Below are 24,654 nucleotides of genomic sequence, written 5' to 3' on the forward strand. Positions count from 1 at the left end.
TGGCGTGGGGTGGGGGGCCAGCCGGGGGGGGTGTGGGAGCAGGCAACTGACAGGGAAGATGAATGGTTTTAATCACACCGCTTACAGGGCACCATCTGAAGTTTCGTGTAAGTTATGATAGCGACAGTTTGCACGAAAATTGTATTTCCAGGCTTCATTGACTGGCTTAATGAGAATCTTTACGTGTCAGATATTAAATTAAGAAATTAAAGAGCTGTTTCGGTGTGTATAGACTCCTTCCCTCGCACTGAGCTGCTTCTTCCAGATCAATCAGGAACGCGCCTCTAGAAAAGATGGGAGAAGCCTTTGATTTTCTGTCACTGGGGAAGTGAATCTAATATGCGTTGGCACCTAATTCATGTTTTATTAAAAGGCATGAGGTGGATGCTGCCGGCCCCCGCCTCTGCCCGCTGCCCTCTCTCCGCCTGCGCCGCTACGGGAGGAGGGACCATTCCTGGCTCTGCCATCCTTGGGTCTCCGTGCTGCCTGTCCGTCACACTGTGTCCCACATGCCACCATCCCGGGGCTCGGGTGATGCTGAGCACCGAGAAGGTACAGGGCACTGCGTGCCCTGGTCGGTGGGTTTTGCTCTGCTCGCCAGAGATTAAGGTCAGTTTGGAAGAACCTGTGTTGGAATCAGTAGGTTGGAAAATATTGCTGCTGTCCTGCCTTGCATCCCTGCTTTCACTCCTGTGCTGGATGAGTTTGACCTGAATTCACTGATCGTTTTGGTCTTCCCTCAAATTTTGCTGGGAATGTGTACTTGCCAACAACTCACCAGCTGGTGGGGAGCGGGGAAGATGTCCTGGCCACGGGAGGAACTCGAATGGCCGGGGGACGTGGAGCGTGCTGTGGTCACCGCAGGCTCTCGGGCATGGTGAGTGGGAGTCAGGAACCAGAGCAAGGTGGGAGCAGTGAATCACTGAACACCACGCCACAGACTTTGGAGATAAACACCCAGCACAGGGATGCTGGAGAGTAACACCTGGGGCAGGGACACCGGGGATACATGTCCCAGGGCAGGGGCAGCCAGGGACACCGGGGATAAATGTCCCCACTCAGAGGCACCCAGGGACACTGGAGATAACCCCCGGGGCAGGGACATGTGGGGACAGTGCAGATAAGCTGGGAACACCACTCAGCTCAGTGTGGTCGGGGAGGGAGTCCAGCTGGGATGTCTCCCTGTTTCCTGATTCACCTGGCCCCTGCAACATGTCACGGAGGATCCCGGGGCCACCTTGGCCCCTGCCACCATCTCAGGTGTCCCCAGGAGGGGACAGAGGCATCGGGCTCTCTCTGGCCAGGAGGATGCTCTGGTGAGCCCTGAGCCCCGGCAGTCAGCGTGCCCGGGTGGAGTCCTGCTGCCCACACGCTCTCCGAGTTCCCTCGCCGCATCTCCACCTTCCAAAGTTGAAGGCGAGGAGGGGAAGGCCATCGTTGTTGCAAACTGTCTGTCATGGCAAGAAAAATCACGCCTCCAGGCCCCTGAGTGTGCCATCCATCTTCAGCTCCCCGTGCTGGCCTCGGCTTCTCCTTGTGTGGGGAAAGTTTGAGTAAACAGCTTAATTTGGCACTAATACGAGCGGAGACATCGTTCGTGGTGTCAACTATTGATTTGTGTCCTTACGGCCCCATCAGTCATTCGGGCTTTTTCATTTTTTGATATTACAATTGGAAGGGATAAACCTCCCGGCAGCTCCGGGCTGAGCTCGCCGTGCCCGTCCCTGAGTCCCGTGGCTGGGGACCCCGTGTCCCCGCAGGAGGCTGGTCCCAGTGCCATTCCCCCTCCACACTGCAGCTCACAGCGTTGCTCCCATGGGACATATGTGGGTGCAAAGGGGGACGTGGGGGGATCTGGAGCCACGCTGACCCCTGCAATGAGGGCTGGCTACCAAGATGCTTGTGGGGCCAGTGCCCCGAGGACCCTTGCCCAGCAGGACAGGGATGGGGTCAGGACTGGGGTCTGTTGGTGCCGTCGTGCCCAGGTGATGGCCGTGCTGGCCGAGGTGCTGTCACTGCCTGCGCCAACCCACCCCGGCAGCCGGGCACCCCGCTGGCCCTGCCTAAATGTCTCATTAAAGGGATTTGCAGGGCTGCCGAGCCGGGCTGTAATCTGGCGCTTACCGTTCATTTGTTCCAGCATCTCAGGCAGCCGGCAAAGGTCGTTGGATCTTTAATTATGCCAAGGCAAGCGGCGGGCGCAGCGGGGAGGAGGAACGGCTGCGGGCATTGGGCAGGCAGCCCGAGAGCGGCAAGCGAGTCCCGGCTGATGAGGGAAACGCTCTCTGCCCTCCGGGGCCCTGGCAGATGCAGCGAGCCTTCCCTGTGCGACGTTGTCGCGGCCAGCCAACCCATCCCCTGGCTGCGCGGTGACCGCAACCTCGGCTGACGTTGCCCCCTTCCCCTTCCTCCTCCTCCTCCTCCTCCTCAGTGGTACATCGCCTGCCCCGCAGCCCCAGCCCTGCTCACATCCTTCCTGCTCCTGTGGGACGTGATGGGAACCCAGCCCTGGGCTCAGGGAGTGGCTGGGCACACACCTGTGCACGCTTATGCATGCTCCATGTATGCAGCGTGTATGTTTGGGGGTCACACCCCCCCTGCCCCCCAGGGTAGGTTTTGGGGCCACAGCTGTGCCTGTGCCAGGCTGAGCAGGGTGGCTGGAGCTGAGCGAGGACAAGGCAGCGTCCCCGGCTGGCAAAAGCACTGGGACATGCCGGTCCCTCGTGTGCCCGGGCAAGGACGTGCGCGTGCTCCCTGCCTGCAGATGCATGTAGGATGGAGGTGTTGGGTGTGGGAGCACTGTATGGGTGTGTTTGTGTGCCGCGGCGCTGAATATGGGCTGGGCGTGCGTGTACATACATCTCCCAGGGCTGAATATGCACGTGTGTGTGTGTGTGCGCACGCTGAACAGGCGGTGTGTTTGAGCATGCGGGTGTGTTTCCTAGTGTTGAATGCCCCCAGAACAAAAGATATGTGTGCATATGTTGTGTATGCGTGTGGAGTGACATGTATGCAGGATATAGGCTGCGCCTGTGCATGCACACAGGAGAAGGGTTGTGTGTACACACTGCGTGCGCACACATGTGCAGGGCTGCTCAACGCTTGCAGGATACAGTGCGTGTGTGCGCACCGAGCCGTGTGGTGCTTGTTTGTGCTGCGGGAGGGGGCTGGAGGATGCCGCATGGATGACAGGGCTCCAAAGAGCAAGTGACAGCAGGATGGGAAGTAAAGAAAGTCAAACAATTATCCCTCCCCTGTGCGCAGAGCCATCCTGCTCCGCGACGGTCATTAATGGACTGTCATATCCCCGGCTGACAGGTGGGGATCGTGCCTGACACAGATTGGCAGGGAACACGGCGCTCCGGGGCTGCGGTCTTTGGGCGACAGGCAGGGACCACGGCAGGCAGTGCTGCCTACACCGGCCCCCGCGCTCTGCCTGCCTGCAGCCCCCCTTGGCCCCCCACGACCTGCAGCGTGACACCATACCCGGGCGTCCGGGGAAGCTCGGTGCCCGGTGTGCAGCCCTCCCCGCTGTCCCCATGGGATGCAAAGTGTGCCGGAGGGATGCAAAGGCTCTGCCACCCGCCCTACGCTGCCAGGGGTCCCTCCAGCCCCCAGTGTGCCCCCAGGGCTGGCTGCAGCCCGAGTGACAGTCTGTCCCACTAATGAGCCCCGATGCAGGGCGGGATGGCTGACACCCCCAGCCAATCTCCTCGGGCCATCCCTGGGGGCTCGCTACCGTCAGGCATCGCCGGGGAGGTCCAGGGTGAGACAGGGCTGGTGCTGATGTCATCCTTCCTATCAGTGGAAAGATGCCTGGATTTGCCTGAACCCAGCACTTTTGGGGTGTTGATTTTCCTAGAAAACATGAGGGCTCGGAGGTGCAGCCGTGCTGCCCGTGCTCCCCAGCGTGCTGGGTCGTGCTGCCTGCCCAAACCCACGGCCCACGAGGACTGGTGGCACCCAGGAGCCTCCCCTGACTGGCCGCAGCCATCCCGGGCAGGACAGAAGGACATGGAGAAAGGACGAGCCTGGCCAGCGCTGCAGACCACGGTGGGCACTGGGCACTCAGCATGGATTCTGGAGCACCCTTGTCATGCCACAGCATCATCCTCCTGCCTCAGCACCGTTTCTGGAGCATCCTCTGCCTTGGCATCACCATTTCTGGAGCACCCTCCTGCCTTAGCCCGTCATTTCTGGAGCATGAGCATCCTCTGCCTCGGCACCACTGTTCCTGGAGCACCCTCTGCACAGCTCCTCTGCATCGCTGCAGCTGTGCCCCTGGTGCCAACTCCAGCTCCTGGCTCCAGCCCTTGCAGTAGTGAGGGGCCGTTATTCTGCATTTGCCTATCTCCTATCTCTCTTCCTTCCTCCCACATCTCCTCCGCTCGTTCGCTCGCTCCCTTGAAGACACACACGCCTAATCCGCTTGTTAGCCTCTCCCTTCATCTAAAACCAATATGCAGCTGAATGCCGGAGATAATTAATTGATCAATTAGATAGAGAACTGCCTGTGCTCGTGGCACCGCACACACGTGGAGGGGGGAGGCTGTGCTGGCACACCTGCCAGCGCGATTCCCCAGCACGTGTCCCATGCCTGTGCGAGCGGGTCCTGCAATTCACACCTAGTTGTGCTCAGTGCGTGCACACAGCCGTGCACACCCAGCTGCATTCAACGTGCATGTGCACAGCTGTGCACACCTGACCGCGTTGCATTCAGTGTGCACACCCAAGCATGCACACCCAGCTGCATTCAGTGTGCACACCCAGCCGGACACACCTAGCCACACACACTATATGCTTGCACACTGCTATTTGGAGGGTGCTGAGCACCAGTGTGGAGCTCAGGGTGGCACACCCCAGTCCCGCATCCCCTTCCATCTCCAACACCCAGTTTCGTGCCCCGATTTGCTCGCCAGCTGCAGGGGCACATCTGCAGGGGTCTCACCGGAGGGGACAGGCCACCAGCCAAGGTGGCCACAGGCCATGTGGCTGCTGCTGTGCCTGCGCGCCCCCAAACATCCCAGAGCACGGGGTGGGATGCTGAGCACCCAGGGGGTCCCAGCTGGCAGGGTGGGTGCCCCAGCACCCCGGGGGGTGGCAGGGGGCGGGGGGAGCAGGCAGGGCTGCCGGTGAGGCAGAGCGCCGCGGGGAAGTAAATAATGCAGCAAACCTGTGTCTACCAACCCCCTCCTCCACGGGCTTTGAAAAGAAACACATTACCCTGATCTCCAGACATGAGTTTTTGTCACCAAACAGGGTGATGAGGAGACTTTGAAGCAAATACAAACACCGGGAAAGGGAATACATAAGAAGAGAGTCGCGTGTTCTCTTCAGAAAACAATTGCGGTGTCAACTACACGGAGCAGCTCCGCGGAGGGGGAGCTGCTAACCAGGAACCTGACAGCCCCAAACGCCGGGAAATTATCATCAAAATAAAGAAATCGTCCCTCCACTGACAGTGCTAAGGCACCTTCCTCGCTCCTGGCCCAGGGTGCCCCTTCGCCTCCTCCCCTTCCAGCCCAGGTTGTGCCCGGTGCTGCGCGTGCCCCCGCCCCTGTGCCCCAATGGGTCCCCTGTGGGGGACACTGCGCCCCTCTGCACACACTTGTGCTTTGCACACCCGCTTGTCACCTGCAAACACGTCTTGCGTGCACGGTCCTGTCTTGCACTTGCACACTTGCACCCTGCATGCAGACGGCTTGCACAGCTTCTGCTAGCGCTCACACCTTGCACACACTTCCCGCTTTAGGCATACGCTCACACCTTGCACAGGCACCCACACCTTGCACAGGCACTCACACCTTGCACAGGCACCCACACCTTGCACGCTCATACCCTGCACGCACTTGCACATGCACTCGTGCCCCATGCACATGCTCACACCTTGCACACTTCACCTCTGCAGTCCTACCCATGCCCTACCTGTGTATTCCCCTTCTCCCTGACATCCTCCTTGAAGCAGCATAAATAAATATATGTCTGTATATGTATATAAAGGCAGCGCTATATATAGCATGGAAGATGTTATCATTTTGTGGCAGGTCCCTCTCTGCGGCTGCCAGCTCCTGCCAGATTTTGCTTGGGCATTTAAGGTGCCTTGGTAATCCAGGCAGGATTTTGGGGGTTCTCCCTTTGAGCTGGGCCATGCTAGTGTGCCCCGCGTGGGAAGGGCCACCGGCCGCGTGTCCTCGTGGAGCTCAGGGTGGCCCCGGGGGGCCTGGTGTGGGGTGCAGCCCCTGCACCCTTGGGGTGTCCCCCAGGGCACGGCTGGTGCTGGGAGTGCCTTGGTGTGGGGGTCCTGCCACAAGACGCCTGGAAGATTGGGGGAAGGGGGGGGACCCTCACGTAGCACACAGTCACCTCCTCGCCTTCAGATGCACGTGCACTAATGTTCTGCACGTGCACTCCTGCCCCGTGCACACTTGCAGCACATGCACACTCACCCCCTGCACAAGCACTCCCACCCTGCTCACACTCATGCTCTGTACCAGCACCCCCCTCTGCTTGCACTCATCCCCGTATAAGCACACCTGCTCTGCTCACACTCACTCCAGCACGAGCACACCCACCCTGCTGACACTCACCCCCTGCACAAGCAGGTTTCCACCCCGTTCACACACGCTGTACACACCGTCTGGCCCTGCACATTTTGTACACTCATTCACGCCTCGTGCACACCCCCCCCCCCACGCACTCATGGTCTGTGCGTGCTCACACCCACCTTGCACTATCACACGTTGCATGTATGCTCAGCCACTGCGCGTGTGATCACACTCTGCCCACACACCCTCCCTCATGCTCCCGCTCGCGCCTTGCACAAGCCCATCCTGGTGCACGCTCAGAGGTGCCTCCTGGGCACGACCACACTTTGACACCAGACATGCTTCTTCCCATCCCCGCGGCTCCAGGCATTCCCCACCCCTCCCTGCACCCCCGCACCCCAAACCTCGCTCATGCGCCCCACCTGTGGGGGCATGTGGCAGACTCGGGCACGCCGGCTCACTCCCCCGTGCATCCCTGCAGATGCCTCTCCCTGTTCCCTCCTTCCCGCTCTGCTCATCCCCCAGCCATCCGTCCGTCCACCCCCTCATCCATCCGTCTGTCCGTCTGCCTGACACCTTCCCGCGCTGGGTGCTGGGCACCCTTCTCCTCCCTCTTTATCTCCGACTCCCAGCTGCTTCTTGCCCCTCCCTGCCGTTCCCTCCATCCCTCCTTCTCCCCATCCCTCGCTCCCGCAGCCTCCCGCCGCGGTTATCGCTCCCTCACACGCATCCCTCCTCCCTCACTCCTTCTGCTCATCCTTTCGCCCCTCTCTCGCGCTCCCCTTCTTCCTTTTCATCTCCACCTCTCATCCCCTCCATCCCCAGATTCCTTTCCTTTCCATCCCTCCCTCCTTCCACCACCCTGCCCGGGCACCTCGTGGTCCAGCCTCGGTGCCGCCGCCTCGCCCGGCCGCACGTGTCCCCCGCGTCCCCCTCTCTCACGTGTCCCCCCGGGCCCCTCCACGTCCCCGCGACGCCCCGTTTTACCCCGCTGCCGCAGTCTTTAAAGTTTCAATCAGCGCTCGGCTGGGAGAGGCGGGGAAGGCTGCTCCCAGCCCCGCGACGCCGCGCTGCCACTCTGAGCGCTCCCGCCTTATAAATTTTACATTATTACCCTCTTTAAAGTATATAAAATAACTATTCATAAATTATTGAGGGGAAATTTAAAATACTACAAATGTTTATAAATGTTTATCAAGAGGTCTTCAGAAGTGAGCGAGCGGAGCCTGAGTGACTTCCCACGGCTGGCAGGAGCACGGCAGCCGCCCTGCCCCTGCCCACGGGGGGATTTTCGTGGGACCGCCAGCAGGAGATCGGCACGGGCTCCCACAGCCTCTTTAATTCATGTCCCTGTGGATGGCGAGGAACAAACTACCATCCATGCGCTGTCTCCTTCTGCCAGTGGTGCTCTGCGTCCTGGCAGCCCCGTCCCTTCCCGTTGCCTGATGCTGTGCGACCCTGCTCTGGGGCTGCCCCTGGGCAAGGGCGGATGGCCTGCCCTGCTGGGGACATGTCCTGTCCTGCCTGGGGACATGTCCTACCCCACTAGGGACATGTCCTACCCTGCTGAGGACACATCCTGCTCCGCTGAGGACACATCCTACCCTGCTGAGGATACATCCTGCCCTGCTGGGGACACATCCTGGCCTGCTGGGGACACATCTTGCCCCACTGGAAAGATGTCCTCTCCATCTTGGGGAGATGTCCTGTCCTGCTGGGGATGTGTCCTGTCCCCCAGCCCAATGCCCACTGTGTGCCCAGGCCATGGGCTGGCTCGAGGTCCTCAGCAAGGGACCGAGCGGTGCACGCACACAAACACTCCTGTACACACATGTGGGTGTGGGTACACACATGCACACATGTGCACATGCAGTGCCAGCCAGCTTGCATCCAGGGCAGGGACGTGTCCCCTCGGGCAGGGTGGCACAATTCAGGCAGCCAGCACCCTTCTCATTGCTGATGGCATCCCCGGTGGCCCTGGTGCTGGCTCAGCATTGGCACAACTGCCGGACCCCCGCAATGCCATGGGAGCAGCGGTGCGGTGGCACCGAGCCATGCCAGGATGCCGGTGGCAGGCAGGCAGCAGCATGTTGGACACGGTGAGCAGGACCTGGCCAGGGCTGCCCGAGTTGTGTGGCAAACAGGTGGGCCACGGCACAGTCACCAGCTTCAGCGCTCACCAGTACTGGCGCTGACACACACACACGTGGTACCTCCCGGCAAGCACAGCACCTCCGAGACTGGGCAGCCGGCATGGCATGGCGTGGCACAGACCTGCAGGTATGGTGCTGGACAGGCACAGGACTCTGGAGATGTCCTCTTGTCCAGTCACCACGAGAAGCCCAGCACAGCCTGGAGACCGTGCCCACGGCGGTGGGAGCTGTACCCACCGCAGGCTGGCAAAGGCGAGCTGCTGCAGCCCTGGCAAGTGGGTCTGCCAAGTGTGTGCAACTTGTGCGTGGATGCTCGGTGATCCTATAGCTTCCAACAGGAGCTGCCTGCAGGGATTGTGTTTAAAGCGCCGGCTGATTGGGGTAATCATGGGAGCACAGAGTGCATTAGCTGTGAAGGTTTATAAAGGGAAATTAAAATAAAATTGGATGTGACAGAAAAGTACATGGAAAATTAGTATAAGAATATGAATATTTATGGCTGCAGGAGCATGCACTGGGAAAGTGCTCCTCTGTGCTCCCTGCCACCCTCCCTGCCATGGGTCTCGGGCAGGTCCCGGGGGCAGCACCCAGCCGTGGGGCCAGGCTGCAGGGCTGGGCCAGCCAGGGTGGGCATGCCGTGCTCCCACCACCACCGACCTGCCTTCGGGGGGTCTTTGGGGGTGATGGAGGCTGCGGCGTCCTGTCTGCATGCCTGCGGGACCCTCGCATCCCAGGGGGGGTGTCTGCGGGGCTGGTGTGCCGCGGTGTTGATGGTGGCACTGGTGACGGGGACAGGCGCAGCTTGGGAGCATCGCTGGTGGCAGAGAGGATGGGGGTGGCACCACCAGCGCTGGCACACGCCGAGGCTGCTCATGCCGGAATCGGGGCACTGGGACAGAGCTCAGCCTGCCAGGATGGCAGGGCACAGCTCGCCTCCTGCCCGTTGCGGCTCTGCCCGCCCGGCCGAGCTCCGGCAGGGCTCGCACCCGCAGCCAGCAGCGCTTGGCACCGGCAGCTCCCCAGCAGCGCGCTGAAGATGCCGCCACCCTGCTGGGGACAACATGCTGCCCCCCCCGCCCCCCGCCCCGAGCGGGGGCTGCCCGCGGCACCCCTGTCTGCCTGCCCTGCGACGGGCCCCATGCCGGACCCAGGGGCAGCCATCCCCCCCCCATCCCCTCCCGCTGTCACACTTAGAAGCCATTAAAATAATTGAATGCTTTAAATATTCAGCGCTCAGCTTAAATATTCATCAGCAAAGTTATTCTGATTGCTAAACTGCATCAGCACAGGCTGGGAAACAGTTCCTCTCAACAGAGCTCCCCCCACCCGTGTGCACAGCCGTGCGCACGCTGATCCTCACGTGGGCACGCACACACACACACACGCACGCACGTACACACGTGCACGCACACTTACCTATGTGTATGCACGCGTGTGTGCATGCATGCACCTCTGCATAGACACGCATATGCATGCATACACACAAACACACTCCCAATGCGGGCGGGTGCGGGCACTGGGAGCAGTGGGGAGCACTGGGAGCATGTTTAGGTGGGTGGTTTGTACCCCCCAGCCGAGGGTGCTCCCCTGGCAAGGCTGGGGGGGAGGCGCTGAGCCCAGCACCGCCTGCAGTGTCCTCGTCACCAGCAGCCTAGATCCCACTCCAGGACCATCTGGGGTTGTCCTCAGCTGTGTCACCCAAGGTCCTGGCGCGGTCCAGGGCACCGAAAACTCGTGAAATCTGCCTTGTGCTGTGCACCCTGAGTAATATTTCTGGGCAGTCTCTGCTGCAGGGGTGCAAGGCTTTGCAGCTGAGCATCCTTGAGCTGGTGCTTGCATTATCTACGTGTTTTTACAAAGGGGAAGGACAGATTAAGGATTGATTGATAAAAAATAGTAGCGAGAGACTGTCCGAAGCTGAGCTCGTTGCCTGGGAAGGCATTGCTTTGAACACCCCTTGCCCACTCCGGCTGCTCCCCACTGGTACCCCAGCCCTTGCGGTGCTGCCAAGCCATCGCATGCTGGGGACAGGCAACGGAGAGGAGCCTTTGAACACAAAAGGAGGGTTTGCTCTCATCTCTGCTGGGCCGATCCGCCCAGCTGGGCCTGTCAAAGCCATATCTTTATTCTTCCTAAATGCCCGCTGCATAATCCTATCCCTCAGGCTGGCTCTTGGTGGGGATCCTCTCTGCCAGCTCTGCAGATGTGGCACCACATGTCGCTTGCCAGGGTGATGGCAAGATGTGCCTGCTCTCAGCCATACCACCCTGCCCTTGGCTCCGATGAGCAGGTGATGCTCCACTTCACCCCCTGCTGTGTATTTTCTTGGCCCCCAAATGCTGCCCAGGATGGCCTGAACCGGGGTGGGAAGGAGAAGAGCACCAGTGGAACATCCCCTGCAAAGCTGGGGGGGCAAAGTGGGATCTGCTGGGACCCTTGAGATGGGTAAGAGCTCTGCACCACACCGGGCTCTCGAGCTCGTCTCGTCTGCTGAGCTTGACAGCACTCTGGTATAATCTTCCATTAAGAGACAAAATACCATTGTGCAACACCTTTGTTACTGGAACAGAGCAACTTGGCTATGAGAAGAGCATGAGGAGGAGAATCATGAGCTGATACAACCCATGGCTGGGAGCAAAGGATGCTCTGGAAGAGGAAAACAACTTACCAGCAGCGAAACCTCTGCTACCCACCAGAAACCAGAGCCAACACCCACTTTTAAAAGGATTTTCCTTCTTCACTGAGATGTACCGAGGTGTGGGAGCGTTGTGGGAGCTTGTGGGAGCCTGCACATCCCTGGCCAGGCAGGCACACTGCTGCTTTCTCCACCTTTCCATCTGGAGCCTTGCAAGAAGGAAGATCTGAAGTCCAGCACCTGCAGGAACCAGGGAACCAGTCCATTGTGTGGAGCCCCAGAACCACCCAGCCCTCCAGCAAAGGTCTGCACCACCCAGCACCTTCCCGGGTGAAACCTGCCGGCAGTCCTGCATCCCTCCTCGTGGGTGTCATCAGTCGATAAAGAGCTTTTGCCTTTCACACAGGATGCATTTTCTCTCCAGCAGCTGGCTGGCAGGGAGGGCATTACACGCGGGCTCTGGTGCACAAGTGCATTCCCGCATGCACATGGGTGCTGGCGTGTGCAGGCGCACGGAGAGGTGGAAACAGCCCCAGCAAAGCTCTGCAAACAGCACCGATAAAATTGTTCCTCAAATACCTAAAGCAGGCTTAGGTTTAAGCAATCTCGCTCCAAAGACGGCTCCCGCATACATTTCGCAGGCTAGAGCAGCATCTTTAATCCCAGGGAATCATGTACTTTGCATCCGCATTTGCCATTCAAATTTGCACCGCAGCAGGCTGTGCCGTCCTGCACAAGGGGGGAGAGGGGGCTCGGTGCTCCCCGCTGTGCCGGGGCTGCCGGCAAGCTGCCAGCCCCAGGTGGCCGGACCCTGCCTGTGCCGTGGCTCAGCCGGACCCAAAAGCAGAGCTGCCTGCCTCCCTGCGCGTCGGCTGAGCGCCGGGAAGGAGTCGCTGGTTTATCTGATACGATTTAATCAGCCCTATAATTAGATTAATTTGTTGATTTGATAGCAACCCATTTCTCGCCGTTAGATTTGTTTATGTGTGTTTTATGCTTCAGTTTGGCAATAAAATAGGAACTGAGGAGGTGGGAAAGTCTCTCCGTGCACCCATGCTCTGCCCCTACGGAGTGTCTGGGCTGGAGACGCGCGTCTTGGGGTGGGAGCAGGCAGGACGGGCAGGACGGGCAGCTGCAGGGCTGCCAGCAAATAGTCCATCGTTGGGAGCGTGCATCCCTATGGGGGCAGCCGGGGGGGATGGAGGTACCAGGGATGGTCCCTGTGGCAGGAGGCACCCCGTGCCCTGGGCTGGGCTCGGGGGAATGGCTGCAGGAGCCGAGGGGCTGCATCCCCCGTTCACTCCTCTCTGCCTGGGGTGTTTTACAGAGATGGGTTCTGCTTGCTGAAGCCGGTTGCATTTTGTTTAGAGGAATGGGCACGAAGCTTACCTGAACCTGCTGCATCGTTTCCCCAGTCCCACCCCAGCCACCCCACCACACCCTAAAGCAGCGTCCCCATAAAGGAAAACAAAACCACCTAAAACTTGCTTGTTCGAGGGGGGACTAGATGGGCTGCAGAATGTGCTGCAAAACAGAGGATGCTCGTGCCGACTTGGCGAGGCAGGGGGAAGAGAGGGCTTCAGAAAGGCTTTGCTCGCCCCCCAGGCTCTGCTGCCGGCTCACCCACCCTGGCAGCGCAGCACGGCAGCCAGCAGCTGCTGCTGACTGATGCGGAGGGACGTGGCCCTTGCGATGCCTTCGGTGACGGGCTGTGCAGAGCCCCGAGCTGCCGCACGCCCTGCCTGCCCCCTGTCAGGTCTTTCCCCCAAAGGAGCGAGGGGCTCGAACTTCCTCCTCCTCCTCCTCCTCCTCGCTGCTCTCCCCGTGGCTGCAGCAGGACAGGAGATGTGTCACGTCACAGCACCTGGGGTGGCTGCCGGCACCTCTGCCGGACACGCTGCCTGCTCCCAGGTGTGGCACAGCCGTGGCATCGCCTGCCACCGGCGCAGGGACACCTCGCCGGCACGTTGCGCCATCACCTCGCCAGCAGCTACCGCGGCATCACCATTCGCTGGGCTGGCAGCCGCCCCGGCAGCCCTTCCTGGCCGCCTCACAAAGAGAATGGGCTGAATAATTAAAATTAAAAATAATGATTTCGGGGAGGAGTGTGGAAGGCTGGGGGAAGGCAGGCAGGAGAAAGGAAGGCAGGAGAGACGTGGAGCGAGCGCGAAGGTTTGCTGGAGAAGCCAGCGCGAGGAGCTCTTTGATGGGCAGCTCCTTTGATCAGAGATCTGAATATAGCCCTCACGTTTCCCCCGTGTGAGCCCGCTGCCTAATTACCAAATGGCAGGGCCGCTTTGAGTCCTCGGCACGTTGCTGTAATAGATTTCACCACGTCCAGCCTGGAGAAGGACATCGATTCTCCCCGCAGCCGCAGACTCATGCTAAACATTGCCTCCTATCGATTTTTTCACCCCCCCCCCCTTTTCCTTTTTCTTTTTTTTTTTTTTTTAAGAATTTTCTTTATTTTCATTAAATCATTAATCAGGGAGAAATCTACATTTTTATCATTTCTATGGCTGGAGAGGAAGAGAGGAAAGTTATATTGCCATAGAAACCGTTCCCTACCATTCTCAGCCTCGGAGCAGTCCCTCTTGTGCTGTCTCTTGTCAAAAGGCGTAATTGTTGCTCCTGATCTTCACTGCTCAATTAGCAGTGATGTCTCCCTTCAAGTTAATTGCTGGAGATGGGAGGAAGTAGGACAAATGTAACCTTTTAGATGAAAAGATCTCTCTCCCCCCTCTTCCCCGCCTTTCCTCACTCGCATGCACTCGAGGGCCCCTCTGCAGCGAGCTGCGGAGGGGGGGGAGCCCCACCGACCCGGGCAGGGGTTGCCGCGTGCTCCATCGCACCAGCGCCGGGCTGGGGATCCCTCCTTACCTTACTCATCCCTTTATCCGTGGCAGGACCCCTCTGTATCCCCCCTTGGTTCCCTCTGCCTCTTCCAGCAGCGTCGCTGCCTCTCCCCAGTCACCTCCATGCTGCTGGTGCCACCCACCCCAGCATCTCCCGGGCTGGGACAACCCTCGTGGGTGCTCCGGGATTGCTGGTCCAGCTTGCACGGCACAGTCCCGTGCTGCGGCAGAGCTAGGATGGTCCTCTGGCACCAGCAACGGTGCTTGGTGGGTTCACGGCGATGGGGTGTCCGTGGTCCAGGAGCGGGGGGACCCCAAGGCAGCCCCTGCATGTGCCCCAGGACTAAAAACTGGTGGTTTGAGCACAGAGGGTATAGGTGGGAAAACAAGCGTGAGGTTTTTATTTCCTGCAGAAATAAAACTGAGAGCACGGGTGCAGCTCACCAACATGTTTGATAGGAGCAGTGACCCCGAGCAGGAGGAGAGCTCAGCAACACTGCCTGGGCAGAGGGATTTTTTAGCCTCGAGGGAAGACAGACAAGCCAGACAATACATTAAGGAGCAGAGAAGTGTGGCAGGTGCCTGTACTTTTGTAGTCCGAAGAAGAGCACTTAAACAATGACTAGAGTGTTTGTAAGACACAAATCACCCTAACCAGGTACGATGTGGAAGGCGCAGACCCACGCGGTGCTGCTGAGCGTGCGCAGCAGCAACAGCCAGGACAGGCAGGGACGCAGCCCTGATGGTCACCCCAAAGTGGGGACATGACAGCCCGGCCAAGCCTGCGGCACAGGACCCCCCCCTCCATGTACCAGCTAAGGAAACAAGGGAGCTCCTGAAGGTCAGAATGGTGGTGAAGGCAATGTGGACAGCTGGTTAACAGCAGCAGATGGAGGGTGCGAGGTCATCCAAAGAGTTGTCCAGCAGTCAGAAGTTGGATGCAAGGAAAGAGGGTGTCACCACCCATGGGGGACACTGGGGCACCCTGTCAACCCTGGAAGACCACCCAGAAGGTCCAGGGCAGATCCAGCTAGCAGAGGCTGACAGCGAGGAGAGCTGCTATTGCCTTATGACAGTCCTTTGCCCCAGACCTGCTGTCCTCAGCTCCATGCTAGGACCTGGGGGTTCCCCTGCAGACCTTCTCCCCACAAGGACCCCGGCTGACTGTTTTGGGTAATAACCCCTTGTGATGTCCCCAGCCACCCTGAAGCATCCTCGCTCTGGAGTTTTCTTGGTGGTGGTGGGATTGCTACAGCTACACGTGCCTTTGAGAGCCGGCACCTTCGGCAGCAGTGATGGGGGAGAGGTGTCACCGATGTCCTCGGGCACTTCTTTGCCTTTCTGCGACATCTCCCCTGCAAGGATCCCACTGCTCCAAATTGACATGGAGCAGGAAGAGCCCTCGCACCCCGCACTGCCTCCTCCTGAGCTGCATCGCAGGAGGTCTCAGCTAACTGAGGACCATGGCTGCATGGCCAGGACAGAGGGGACTGGGTGGAAGGGGCCTCTCGAACCCAGTGCTAGATCCTGGCAGAACCACAGCTAGAAACTCCCCAAGGATGCTCTAAGGAAGAACCCGTGTCACTCCCAGAATGTCTTCAGCTCAGCTGAGAGAGACCCACCTCCTTCAGCAAGCCCAGGGCAGCAGGAGACCAAGCAAAACCCTGCTCAGCATGACCAGTCCTCATTAAAAGCAAAACCTTGCTGTCGCTCAGCAAATCACTTGCAAGAGGACCCTGCCAAGAGCAGGACACTGTTCATCCTCGCTCATGGTCTTGGGGTTACCCCCAGCTCCAGGCTGGTTGCTGTTTGGGTAGACTTGTTGGACAGCAGAAAGGTTGGGAGTGAGGTGTGAGGGTGGTGAGGCCAGCAGAAATCGTGAAGCAAGGGGAGCCTTCACCTTGAGATGATGGCAAGGGACGCAGGCACCACTGCTCACCCCTTGAGCAGGGGCAAGAGATGCTCACCAGCCCGCAGAGCGATGGTTCTGACTGCTGGCAGGCTTGGCCTCTCCGGCTGATCTTCTCCTTCGCCGTTCTGCCGAGTCAGACAGTAATTACTCACTTTCATCTCACGGAGTGGGGATCGGGGGAGCCAATCTCATAAAGCCAGAACTAGGTTACTCTCCCAGCTCCTGTCACTCGCAAGATGTATTGCTGAGCAGATCCACCCTCAGCCCCTGCTCCGTGACAATCTCCACCATACCGGCCCAAGGCCACCGCATCTCTGCCTGGATGCTGCTGGCCTGAGCTCCTCCTGCTCCAGCGCTGCGTGCCCTGGCTCCTCCTGGGCTTGGTTGGAACGTCTGAGACAAGGACCCACTCCACCACCGTGCATTAGCCCTGGGGCCACCTTGCAGATGCTGCCCTGGCCATGCATGCACCTTCTCTAATGTCCGGGATGCTCCTTCCATAATGCTTGGGATGCTCTGGAAAGTCTTTAAGCCAGAAAAAAAACCCAAAACACATGATGCTGAAAAGAGGCATTTTGGGGGCTGAGAGCATGGAGGAATCACTCGAGGATGCTTCCCTGCGTGGATGAGCACTTCCCTGGCCCCTTGGCTCCGGAAGGCACGGAGGAGCAATTGGCAAGCTGGCGCTCAGCTCCTGCTTCCCTTCCACTGGATGCAAACAAGCCCTTAACATTTAAGCAAGTGCCTCTGCTTGTGGAGACACGCGGGGTGCCGAGTGCTCACTTCAGTGCGCCTCGTGACTCACACCCTCTGCAAGAAGGTCGGGGAGGAGGATGGTGGGGAGGAGAGCACCCAAAGGCACCGGGCAGCTCCCCTCCCGGCGGCAGGAGGTGAGGGCGCCCGTCACCCTGCCGCCCGGGCCCCGCCGCCATCCCCCAGCTCTGCCGCTCCTGCCATGGCTGCAATTAAAGCTCACCCTGAGCGCTGCGTTAATGTCAGGTTTGCATCTGATTTCCCCTGCGCCAGGTAAGGAGGGGCCGGCAGGCTTGGAGAAGGATCACACGTGGCAGCTTTTAATAGAAACCCGCCCGCCTGTCACTGGCTTCTCATCATTCCTCTTGAAATGTTTGCTAATTACCAACAAGCCGGTGTTTGCGTTTTGGGTGTGACATTCCCCTCTGCAGCCCGTCTGCCCCTCACCAGAGCCGGCAGCAGCGCTCAGGGGGCTTCAGGGAAGGTGGGACCTGCAGGGCAGGCTCCAGAAGGGATGTAAGGACCTGGTTCCTTCTAGAGATGGACCCAAGGGTGGTCCTGTGGGCTCCCCACAGTCACCCTCTCCTCCAGGGCACATCCCTTCCCCTTTTCAGGCCTCACCTCCTCCTCTGGAAGCATCTGGACAGTTAGACCTGATAGTTAGGGCTCTGGGATCACACCAGCCCCCCCTCCCACCTTGGCAATGCTCTGCTGGACCAGGGCACCGCTGCCACCAGCTCTGCCCGGGCAGAACACATACCCGTGTCTGCCTGCCCCATGCATCGCCGCTTCGGGGCCTTGCCGTGGGTCGTGCCCAAACTCCTGGGGTACTGGGAGCTGAGCAGTGGCACATGTCAACTCCTCTCGTCTCCCAGCTGCTTCCCGGGGACGTGCCACCTTTTTGTCCCATGCTCAGGAGGGCGGGGGGATGGCGAACATGATGGGGCAGGGATGGGACTGGGACCTGCTGCCAGTGATGCTCTGCAGGGACAGAGAGAGCCAGTCCTCAGGAGCTCCGGCCCCACAGGACATCTCCTTCGCCTCTCGCCCTGTGTTTGGGATCCCTGCTGGGGCAGCATGGGGCCAGGGACTGAGGGGTCATCAGGCAGGGGCAGACAGGGTTGGGAAAGGGGCTGGAGACTTGTTTCAGAGGGCGTCCAGGGACGTGCAATGCTGAAGAACCTCCTGCCCCTCTCTGACCCCGAGCACTGGGTCTCACATGCTGCCCCACGCCAGCCGCCCCCTCCTCGTGCCCAGTTTGCTGTGGCAGGGAGTGCTCAAGCATCACCGCACTGCACGCAGAGCCCGGAGAGGGGCTGAAAGGGGGGGTGTGTGTGTGATCTTTGCTGAGCCCAGTTCCAACCATCCCTAGGGCAGGGATTACCGCTCCCTGAGGTGGGAGACGCCTGCGAGGGCTCCTCCTGGTCCCTGCCAGCCCCGGCAGCTCCCCGCTCCCCCGCCTGTCCCAGCAGCATGCCGAGCCCCGTGTTTCTCTAGCGGGTTACTACACGTGGGGTCCCCGATGCCTCAGGAATGCTCCTTTTACCCCATTGTAATCCGCTTCCCTCCTCTCACCATCCGTCTCACCAGAGAGGGTGATGGGGTGGGAGAAGCGGGGCAGCTGTACGGGAGACCCTGAACTTTACCCACCCGCCTGACGAATGTCAAGACTGCCGCGGTTTTGGTGGTTGGAAAGGGACGGAGGCAGGTGCCTCGCTGGCTGGGGAGCCCACCCGACACGGGGAGAGGCACCCCACGGCACCCAGCTCCCGGGGGCTGGCCAGCTCCTGCTGCCACCCGGGTGAGTGACAGCTCCCAGCCCCCCAGCCCACCTCCCCCCTTGTCAATCCACTGGGGAATTATTTATCCTGACAATAGCAATTGTCTGCACGGGCCCTTCCCCCTCCCCAGCACCTACCCCAACAAAGGAAATCATCCTGATATGAAAGGGAAAATTAAATTACCCCAATAAAGACTTAGTGCTGCTTTAATGACATCACCAGACTCAGGCGCTAATTAGCTGAGTACAAAGGAAGCTAAATGTGAAAACGTGAATTTTTGTTCCCTTTTCTCCTGTCGTAGAGTCTCGGGAGTGGGAGTCTTGGCAGGCACGGCAGGAGGAGATGCTCCCGCCCGGCCGGGTGGCTGCGGGCGCGTGCCAGGCTCTAGCAGCTGGGCGAGGGTGATGCCGCTGCCGAGCAGCACCGGGGGTAAGAGCTCCCTGAGGTTTTGGGAGACATGTATAGCAGCTGGACCCTGTTTGGATCCAGCCAGGGATCGCCGGGGTGCCAACGCTTGAATCCTGCTCCATGCTGTCCTTGGCCACTGCAGTCTGCCCCTCTGCCTTGGGTGTGCAGCCGCACACTGTGCTCCTCTCGCCAAGTTCATGCATCCACACGCCTTGCGTGGCGTACTGTGCTGCACAGCTCACGCCTCCCACAGTGAGTGTGCACCACATGCGCACACCTCCCTGCACTGCACAGCTCACACCTCCCACAGTGAGCCTGCACTGCATGCATGCACCTCGCATTGCATGCTGCAGTGCACGGACTTGCAGCTCACTGCGTGCACACCACACTGCAGGCGTGCACACACGCCGCGTTGCACACACGAACTGCACCCACATCTCATGCTTGGTGCACCCACAGCTCCCATGCACTCTGCACGTCCACACACCTTCCCTGCACACCTGCACTGCATGAACAGACAGCTCACACTGCACACACAGTGTGTGTACACACCTCACACCACATACGGTGCGCAGCCCCTTGCCCCATGTCCATGTCCCCTTGCTCTGGGCAAGCATCTGCCAGGGGACCATGTCTCTGAACCCTGCCTCCATGACCTTGACGCCCAGGACAGTGCCAGCACCAGCACCTCCCTCTGAGCTGTGCCAAAGTCGGCCGCCCTCCTTCCTCCCCACACTCCATCAAGGCATCATTTCTGTTTGCAGCTTGCAGGCTTGGCTGCCTCCTGTGCCACATCCCCCCCCCCCCCCCAAATTGCTGCAGACCCCTGCCCCGGGCACTCTGGCTAGAAGCTCTCACAGCCACCCTCAGCACCTGGCATCCTCCCGGGCATCAACTTACCGGTGCAGCTACGCCGGTTTTCTTCCAGTCCCATCCGAACAGCGACAGTGCTGAGCAGCGTGACAGCCCCAGGGAGAACTGGCAGCATCACGGAGCTGCTCAGCCTTGGGGTGTCGGCGCTGCAAAGGGTCAGGGGACGGCTGGACAAGGAGAGCTACAACAAACCCCCACCAAGCAGCGAGCCCCGGCCCTGCGGCTGCCCCATGGGAGCAGTGCACACCCGAACCCCCTCCTGCCCAGGGGGAGCAGGGCGGGGGGAGGGACCTTTGCATCCCTTTATTTGCCTCCATATTTGGGGCTGTTTTTTCCCTTTGGAGGTGCTGCTACATTTAACCCCCCCTGGATAATTTCTCCCCGCATGTGAGCAGCCGGAGGGGCCGTGGCAATGCGGAGGGGACTCCAGCAGAGGCACCAGAGCTGCCCGCAGGTGCCGGGAGGCCGAGCAGCAGCGTTCCCGCTCCCGCCAGTTGCAGGGAAGGGAGGGCTGCTAATATGTAAAGCCTTATTTTAATCAAAGCTTAAATTATCCAGAAAGCCAAGATATTACTGCCTTCACCCTGAACCTCACCCCAACCTCTTGGTTGGCACTCGCAGCCCCTCCCCAGCACATGGGGCCATCTCGGGAAAATGGGGGGGGTGGGCAATGTGTTGACCTCTGCTCCTCGCAGGCTGTTCCCTGTCACCTGCTCAGGCTGGGCTGGCAGCAGAGTAACTCTGCCCCAGTGCCACCAGTTGCTCCCAGCTGTCCCCGAGGGATGCTGGCCCCCAGGCATGCCCTGGGCAGGCAGCCCTGCCTGCAGCCCCACTCCCAGCTCCCGCGTGGGGTGGCACTGCTGAGGACCAGCCGACCCTCCTGGGATTTAAGGGGATGCCGGTTACCCCCACCCCGCTCCCCTTGCCTCCCGCTGCTGGGGTTCATCTGAGAGGGGTGGGTGCGAATGCCTCCGTGCCTCCTTAAAATGACATAGCTGGTCTCCATGGCAACTCTTCTCTGCCTTTCGCCTCAGACCAAGAGCATCATCCGCTCCATCATCCCTGCAGGCCAGCGCCCAGCCTCCCTGGAAAGGGGCTGAAGGGGTGTTGAGGCTGCGGGACCCCACCTGCCCCACGTCTCTGCCCCGCTGGCAGTGCCGGCTCGGGTGGCTCCCCGGTGTCTGGTCCGTGGCGGGCTGGAGGGGACCCGCATGGCTGCAGCATCCTGGTCCCCAGCTGCCTCCGTCCTCCTCCTGCAACTGCCTCCTCCCCTTCGCACTGCGGCCAGTGCCGTGGGATGCCCGGTACAGCCACAGCACAGCCTGCCAGGGCTGCAGGAGGAGCGGGGCTGTGTCTGGATGGAGCTGGGACTGCTGGTGATGCTGCATGGCCCCTGCCCACCCCGAAGGCTTGCAAATTCACAGTGAAGCCCCTTACTCCACGTTCACCTCCTCCAGCCACACACTGGGTGGGCTGGGAGGCAGGTGAGCATCGTCGGCGGAGCAGAGAGGGACTGCGCCAGTGATACCAACCTGCCCATCAACCACTCAGACCCTGCCGCGAAAATGAGAGGACAGAGCGGAGCGGCAGGGAAATTGCCCGGCACTCCAGCAAATCCCACCACCCCCTGCCTGGCGCGGTGGGGCTGGCCTTGGCCTCCAACCCGGCACGTCACCGCCTTTCCCTTAAACCTCTCTAAGCCGCGGCATGACGGCAGCCTGCCGGGAGAAGCTGGGCTGGCAGAGATGTGGGGGCACAGATCCAGCCGTCCTTCTCCAGCCCTGGGGAGGCAGGACCCCGGGGACAAGGGCTGCCGGCCCCGGGTGCCGTGGGGGTGATTTTCGGTGGGGATGCACACGGGAAGAAGGGAGACGCATGCAGGCAGAGGTACCCAAGGGCTGAGATGTGTGCAGGAGGGATGGAGGTGTGTGCGTGTGGGACACACGAGAAGTGAAGGTGGGTGAGCATGGCAGGGGACATGCCAGGACAAAGGGGTGTGCGCACCGGGGTAAAGGCGGGGGTAAAGGGGAGTTTGCACGCACACAGGGTAACACGCAGGGATGGAGATGTGTGCGTGCACTCACACGGGGGACAATGTGTGTGTGCACGTACGTTTCTGTGTGTGTACAGGAGGGGTGCAGAGGCGTGCATGTCCCCTAATGGCACATTTCCCCCTCCAGACTGCGCAGGCGTGTTACTTCAGACACCCTCCTGCCTGGGGGCCCCGGGGCCGCCCCAGCCCTGCCCGTGCCCTGCAGAGCAGGCAGCATGTCCGGCTCCCCGGGGAGCTGCCTTCCTCCTGATCGCTCCTTTGGCAGGTGACGTTTCCTAACACCCGCACAGCATTTCCCCATGCTCGGTCTCGTCCCATTACTCCCTGCTGTCCGCCGGGAGCTGCACGCAATTGCCTCCCCCCAGCATCCCGGCGTGTGTGCCGCGGCGTGTGGGTGTGTTTATTTATAGGGCTGCTGCAGAGCCGGCGTGCTGCGTGGGGGCCCTCCGCCCCCCCGGCTGGGCTCCTCTCCCCACTTCTCAGGCTGGGCACACGCCTGCCGCGATGCCCCGGTGCCCACTGGTGTGCAAATCTACTCGCAGAGGGAGTTTATAACCGGGGCTGGGCTGGCTCCAGTGCTCTCTCCTGGCAGCACCATCCTCGCCCGTCACCCTGTCCTTCTGCACCTTGCTCGGCCCCTTTGCCGCCTCCAGGCTTGCCTGAGGTCTTGCTGTTGGGTTAAACCTTCCTCTCCGGAGGCACATGTGTCCTGAGATCTTCTCCTAAAGCCCGTCCTAAAGTCTCACTGAGGTTTTCAGAGCACACCTGGTGCTCCCAACTTGTCCCGGCCTCCCAGTCCATCCCTGCTCCAATAAGGGAGCCTGCCTGTGCCCCGGGGCTCAGGCACAGGGACGTGCTGCTCCAGACCACTCGTGCTCAACCCAGCGCACCGCTCCGCTTGCCTTCAGACTACAGAGAGACATGGAAGAGCTGCACAGGGATCCGTGTTGCAAACGCCTTCCTGCTCGTGCACAGCCTCTAAGCATCCAAGCGAGAGCTTTGGAGTCCCAAGGTGCAGCTGGGTGGGTGCTGCCAGGGGAGGTGACAATCTGCATGCCATGGGATGTCCCATGGGGCACCAGCAGCTATCCATCTGACAACAGGATAACTGGACGCTCAGCCTATGCGGGGAGATCCACCTGGCATTCAGCTCCCCTCTTTGCAACCAGACAGGCTGCGGGGGAGATGGCAGGGTAGGGCAGGACACCCTGCAGCGAGGGAGCACCAACACCCAGCTCCCAACAGGACTTGGTGAGGGGGCGAGGGGGCAAGGGGACAGGGATGGGCCAGGGGGTGCCAGGATGGTGCATGTGGGGTGGTAGCCGGTGCCCTGCGGGGTGTGGGCTGCTGCAGGGGGGCATGGTGGGGCCAGGCAAGCTCTGCCCCCCCCCATCATGCCCCGATGAGAGTGGTCACTCGATCTCCAAGGGCACCGGGCCAGAGCCAGCACGTGGGACAGGGTCTGGATGCCGCGGCCCAGCCCCGCACTGGCTGGCCTCTCATTTGTTCTCATTAAAGGCTGGCAGGGTGTCTAATTAGGCGGCATGAGTGCCAGCGCCCTGCTGACAGACACCTGTGCAGACAGACCTCCTCCTCGGCCTGCCTCGTAATTAGCTTGCAGGATGCTGCCACGCCGCCCGGCAGGACCTGCTCTGGCACCGGGAAACAAAGCTCTTCCTCGCCGGGACGTGGCGGGGTGCCAGGCCCCACCGACCGCTGCCGGGGCTGACGGCATGGCTGGCACCGCTGCCCCGTGGCGTGTAAATCCCGCAGCTGTGGCATCCTTGGAGGGCATCCCCCTGCATCCCGCTCCCGTGGGTACCACTGGCATCCCCGCCACGTGCCAGCACCTCTGGGTGCAAGAGGCAGAGTCACCCCCCGCCATGGGCACCCAGCTTTTGTGCACCCTTATTCGCCCCAGGGCTCTGCAGTGTCCTGGGCACCTCGGATCCATGGAGGAAGCAAGCCATGGCTCTCTGTGCCCACCTGTGTGCACCCATCCGTGGTGCATGGACAGAGGCACGGCGAGGACGAGGTGCCTTCGTAGCCTTGTGAACTGTGCAGGGATAACGAGCCAGCGGCCGCTTTAATTAGATTAATTGGCTCCCATTCGACTCCAGAAGAGCTGTCAGGCTGCAAGTGTGTTCCTGCTGTACCTGGCTAATTACGGCACCACGGCTGCCACTGTGCAGCCCTCACGGCCGTGGAGAGCCGGCACTGGGCAAAACCGTGTTGGAGAGATGCTGCCAGGCAAGGGACTCTTGCGGGGGGTATGGCTACTAAAATAAATTGGAGACCAATAGGAGGAGAAGGATTGGGGGGTCCTGAGGATGCTCCAGGGCCAGGGGAAGGGCCAGAGCTGCAGGTGAGTGAGGGCTGTACCCTGCGAGGAGCACAGGGATGGGGTTTGGGGTGACCAGGACCAGAGGATGGGGATCAGGGATAGGAAGGTGTTGAGGCAGGAGCCAGGAGGATGCGGGGAGAAGAGCCAGAGGATGGGGTGTCCAGGGTGGGGGGATGGTGTCTGAAGCACCCAGGGGAAGCTGTGCCCAAGCCCCCGGGGGCTGGCAGGGAGGGCTGGGCGGTGGGATCGGGCTGTGTCCATGCTGTCCGTGCCCGGAGGAGGAGGATGCAGGCAGGTGGCAGTGAGCGGGCAGGACTGGGCAGCTGCTGGGCAGGTGAGGCA

The 24,654-nt window shown here is 60.6% G+C and overlaps 1 long non-coding RNA gene across 1 annotated transcript; it reads right to left on the bottom strand.

Moving 5' to 3' along the window:
- Window positions 1–1,126: 1,126 nt before the first annotated feature.
- LOC142603796 (uncharacterized) lies at window positions 1,127–19,965 on the bottom strand. The gene is made up of 3 exons (XR_012837678.1): window positions 19,943–19,965; window positions 2,125–2,266; window positions 1,127–1,533 (listed from the first exon to the last, which is right to left on the bottom strand). It is a non-coding gene; the product is annotated as an uncharacterized LOC142603796 (long non-coding RNA).
- Window positions 19,966–24,654: the final 4,689 nt, after the last annotated feature.

This window comes from Balearica regulorum, chromosome 14 (assembly GCF_011004875.1).
Source record: "Balearica regulorum gibbericeps isolate bBalReg1 chromosome 14, bBalReg1.pri, whole genome shotgun sequence".
Taxonomy (NCBI): Eukaryota; Metazoa; Chordata; class Aves; order Gruiformes; family Gruidae; genus Balearica; species Balearica regulorum.